The 5,173-nt window shown below is 42.8% G+C and overlaps 1 long non-coding RNA gene across 1 annotated transcript; it reads left to right on the top strand.

Moving 5' to 3' along the window:
* Positions 1–1,273: 1,273 nt before the first annotated feature.
* Positions 1,274–3,824, top strand: LOC132022226 (uncharacterized). The gene is made up of 3 exons (XR_009405551.1): positions 1,274–1,364; positions 3,008–3,148; positions 3,656–3,824. It is a non-coding gene; the product is annotated as an uncharacterized LOC132022226 (long non-coding RNA).
* Positions 3,825–5,173: the final 1,349 nt, after the last annotated feature.

The following is a 5,173-nucleotide window of genomic DNA, read 5'->3' as shown; positions in this document are numbered from 1 at the left end:
TTGCTCACCATTCCCTGGGACTTTCAGGAGAAATATTGAAAGGGAGTCTTACAGGGGAGCTGCAGCTCTGTGGTCTGGGGGGGCTGATGAGCTAGAGGGTGGAGGGAAGGCTGTGCTGAGGCAGCCCGGCATCTTCAGAATCTAGAGAGCTTGCCAACGTTAACACATCCGAGGAGGTATTCAGTATCAAAGTCTCCAATATTTGGCTCCATAAACACGATACCGGTTGCAAAAACAAAGCTAAGGAGCTCATGCTGATTACTTCAATAAAAGCTGTTTAATTATGAACGTTTGGGAAATGAAGTTACCAACAGGACCAGGAGAGCTTTGGCGTCCAGTGTCCCTGCTCCCAGCATCCCACTGTTACACTAGATTGTCCACTCAGCTGAAAAGTCTGACATTGAGCAGGGTACACCCTCAGCCCTGCAGGGTACTGTTCACTTGCCAATAACACTCCCTCTTGTTGCAGTGGCAAATTTTGGGAGCTGAGTACTGATAGAATTATCTAATGTTATCAGTGCCATTTTCAGACCATCCAAGGGTTACTTGGTGCAGGTGGGGGGGGGTTGTCAGAGCTCTTGGAAGACCTGCATTTATTTCTAGGTTTTTCTTTTTTTCAGCTGACTTTTCTTCCCTCCCCTCCCCCTAGAAGTCAGGGTTCTAGGATGAGGCAAAGTAGATGTGAATTCTGAGCAGGGAGCTCATGGACCTGGTTGTGATGACGTGTTTTGGAATCCTCAGGTAAGTTTTTATTAATCAAAGTTTAGGAAACATGGTCTTATTAATGCTTCTGTATAATTCCCCTCTCTTTTTATGTGGTTTTAGCCAGTTATTTTATGTTTGATGTAAAAGTTTAATGAATAAAAATCAGAGTTGAATCTGTGTATGTAAGGAAAGAAATGTAAGGACATACACATTGTCAAGGAGTGAACTCTTTTCCATAAGTGACTTTTCACCATATATTGATTATTTCTCAAAGAACTGATTTTGATAGGAATCTTTAAAACTTATACTTATTCATCAGCAGATATTGAATACAAATTAACATTCTGACATTCCAAATAACTCTTGAGTAATTTATGTTCATTACCATTTGTGTGTGTGTGTGGTGTGTGTGTGTGTGTGTGTGTGTGTGTGTGTGTGTGTGTGTCTACATGTCTACTTTGGGTCATGAGACTCTTCTATGCTCTTGTAATGACAGTATATCCTTGATTTTTATTTCCTTTTAACAATGCAATAACAATTCTTTCTTTTAGTGAACAGGATAAAGAATAAGTTGGGAGGAAATTCCGAGTGTTTGGGACAAATTCCTTGCTTTAAGCTCATACCTGCCTAGAGAAGGTCTGGAACCTTCCAGGTGTCTGGTGAGCTACAGTGAAGGGGTGGGGAGTGGGGGCTGGGCTGTGTGGACAGGGGGGAGGGGTTAGGGAAAGGGTGGTTCTGGAGTTCGGTTTCGGGTTCTGGAGTTAAACTTCAGGCCCTAGCGCATTCACCTGGAGAACATGTGCCCAAATCTTTTCTTTTCCCCAACTTACATTCAAAAATTCAAGTTAAAGGGTAACTTTTAATGTGTGGTATACAAAGTTAAAATAACACTTCAAATTCCTCTGTGTATGGATTTGTTTTCTCTCCAAATGGTCAGAGTTACTGAAAGAAACTTGGAAAGGTTACTTGAGGTTCACAAGACCCTCTGGGAAGAGCCCACTTAGACCAGCCACTGGAACTTTGAGAAAGACCAGCGTAATGTTGTTACCTGACATTAGTGAGAAGGGGCCCTGACTGGTTCCCAGGAACTGTCTGTGTTGTTATTAGCTGAAAATGCCAGAACTTGTAGGGCAAGGAATGAGGACCAGGCTGGGAATCAAGATGCCTAGCTCCCGGTCCAAGCCCTCTTGCTATGTCTGTGACCCCAGATAGTTCATTTACCTTCCCTGAGTCTGATTCTTCCTTAAGGCATTGGCGTCATTAGCTTATTAGCTAATGACACCAATGCCTTGTCATCAGAAGTGCAGATACAAACCAACTAATGGCTGTGAACGAATTTTGCAAAGGTGACAAGACGCTCTAAAATTCAAGGGTTGCTTGATTCTATATATTTTAGCAATATTTAAATCCTTCCAGACTCCATCTGTGCTATACGACGTCAGAGCAAGTCAGTCTTAGAGGTCATCTCATTCAGTGCTCTGATTTTATGGACAGAAAACTGAGAGAGAGCCGCGGACAGAGGAAGTTGCTCACAAAGTAATGTGGCATAGTGGTGCCAGGGTTGAAGCTGGAGCTAGGAGCTATGACTCCCTTTAGATGCTTTTTACATTTATTTATTTTTTTAAAAAGATTTCATTTATTTGAGAGAGAGAGAGGGAGTACCTGAGCACAAGCAGAGGGAGGGGCAAAGGGAGAAACAGACTCCCCACAGAGCAGGGAACCTGATATAGGGCTCGATCCCAGGACTCTGGGATCATGACCTGAGCCAAAGGCAGATGCTTAACCAACTGAGCCATCCAGGCACCCTAGATGCTTTAAAAAAAAAATAATAATAATAATAACAACAAAACCCCCAGTGTCTTTATAGAGAAGGCACCTAGCCAGTGAGGGATGGGTTCAAAAGAAACAGCTTTAGGTATTGTAAAACAATGAAATTCAAGGGGAATCAGGTGAAGGTATCAAAAGAAGGCAATTGTGGGCCATCCCGACTTTCTTGACTTGATTTAAAATCTACTGACTTTCCAGGTCCTTACACGCTCCGTCCCATAACGGAAGTACATTCTTCAAGTTTCTTCTCTCCATATTGTAAACTTACATATGAGGTGAACTTTGGGGACTCTCAGTGGGTAGACCTTGGAGTAGCTGCTCACCTGGTCACTTCCGGGCAGACCCACGCCCTCGTCCCCCACTGGAGAGAAGGGAGCCTGACTGAGAGCAGGGAAGCCTCTGAGGAAGGACTGGCCTTTAGGCAAAGGGCTAGCTCAGGAGATTTGTTAAGTGCTTTGTATGTCTTTTTCCATAGTTGCGGGGGGAGGCTCTGAAGAGCAAAGCTGGAACCGCTTCTGTTGATCGCTCTTCCTTTCATCCCAGATTTGATTCTCCATGATGGACTTGCGGGCTTGCCCTGTCCCAGCCCAAGAGTCCCAGATTCTGGTATCACCGGGTATGTCGTGAAATGTAATCTCCAGTTGTTGGGCAGTCGAGCTTTTATGGGGGAGCCACTAGATATTTCGAATTTTTGATACTTTGAATTTCATTTTCTACTGCAGCGTTCCCCTTGCCCCCGCCTAATAGTACCTCAAGCAGCTGAAGGTGGGGGCTGTGGTGGTCTTCTCTGGTTCCCATCTGTGCTGTTTGTCCTTCCCCAATCCCTGCCCTTAGTCTGCTCTAGAGCATCTAGGGGTTTATGGGGGAGAGTTAGGGAGTGAGGAAGGTACCGCTTGATGGGTCATGATCCAGTATTTTCCTCTGGGTTTGGTGGACGCTTGTTACTCATACTGAGTATCAACTACTGTTCTCTTAATACAGTTGCTGCCCCTTCAAATCAGCCGCTTACAACTCCAGATATCAATGTTCAGCCTTTCATGGGGTTGTCTTGCTGTGCGGTTCCCACGAGGACTTCCTGGGCAGAGCTTTGCATATCATGATATATTCTGGTAACTTTCTGCAGGGTCCATATGGAACCCAAGGGAAACCTGAAACCCAGGCATTTCCCACACAGCCATGTCTCCTGCTTCTACTCTCTGGGTCACTGGCCCTTCACCGCCTCTCTGGTGGCTTTCTCAAGGCTTGGAGCCAGTCCCAGTCCGGCCTTTAGACAGAAGATCGAGCTCTCTGAGCTGTCATTCTGAAGCCCCCCACAGGTAAAGGGATCCATCTCCATTCCTTCCTTCATGAAGTGTGTGTAGGGGGGGTGGTAATGCTTAGCATTCCAGGCAAAGACATCCTTTCTTCAGGGTTGCTTCAACCTCAGAGTTTTTCAGAGGGGATGTTGGAACTAAGCATTGCAGATATATTTCTGAAACATTTCCTTTGCAAATCCTGCATCAGTGGGCTATCAGCTCATTTTATAATGTGTTATTTCGGAAGGATCCCATTTTAACTCTGGTTACCCTTCTATTTGATTTGCAGGCAAACCACACCGGAGCCTGCCTTGTGTGCCTTGCAGGATAGAGGTAGATTTCAAAAGGGGTCTTGGAAGAAAAGAGGCTTCTCAAACTCTGACATCCTATAGAATTGTTGTACGTTATTCTTAACAATATCCTTTTTAATGTAAGTCAGAAAATATGCATATAGAAATAAAACATATTTCTATCCTTTAAAATATATTTGCTGTTTCATTAGTGTTGTATCTTTATCAGTCAGGCAATTCATTATCAAACAGTCATTTCCAAGATTGACCAGGTTCAAATCATGTGTCCTTTTCTTTAAAATATTCTCTTTCTAATTTTCTTTCTACTTTTATAAATGCCTGATTCTCTTCGTGTCAGTGGAGTGGTGGCCTTTAGTTACCCATAGGCATAGACTAATAACATCTCACCAAAGCCTTTGGTGTAAACTGTGGTACCCTACAAAGAGGAAATCTGTTTTTGCTGTTTGCAAAGGAATTCAAGATCTTTATAGTCACAAAGAACTCATAAAACCAATGAGCCATGTATATGAAAATGATCCCTGGGTCTGGACTTCAACAAGCCAGTGTTTGCTAATCAGTTTGCGAAATAAATATGAGCAACTAGGGCTTTGGGTTTGAGAGTGTGTAGTGTCTGTTGGTAAGTGGGATTTCTCCTGAACTCATCTTGCTGTTCTGTATGGAAAAATCAGGAGAGATTAAACAGGTTTGTCTTATGTTTTAATACAGTAGACAACAATAACAACAAGTAAACAAACCAAAAATAGGTAGAATACAAACAGAGAATTTACATGTATGTTTCTAATTCCCAATTTTTAAAGTTTATTTGAAGTTTTAAATTCTAACCAAAGGTAGCTTCATAGCAGTGTGTACTGTCACTTTTACCTACTTCAGATATGTAATCCCTTATGATGTGTGGATACCAGATTGAGAATGTTGGGTTTTTCCTGACTTTTCTAAATCATAATTTCCAGATACAATGCCGTACCTTTTATTTTGTTTTCTTTGCACATAACGGCCTAAACTAGGTGATCATGTTTGTGTGTAAGTATATGTGTA

Source organism: Mustela nigripes, chromosome 7 (assembly GCF_022355385.1).
Source record: "Mustela nigripes isolate SB6536 chromosome 7, MUSNIG.SB6536, whole genome shotgun sequence".
In the NCBI taxonomy this organism is placed as follows: domain Eukaryota; kingdom Metazoa; phylum Chordata; class Mammalia; order Carnivora; family Mustelidae; genus Mustela; species Mustela nigripes.
The sequence above is the reverse complement of the archived record's forward strand: the minus strand, read 5'-3'. Positions and strand labels throughout refer to the sequence as shown.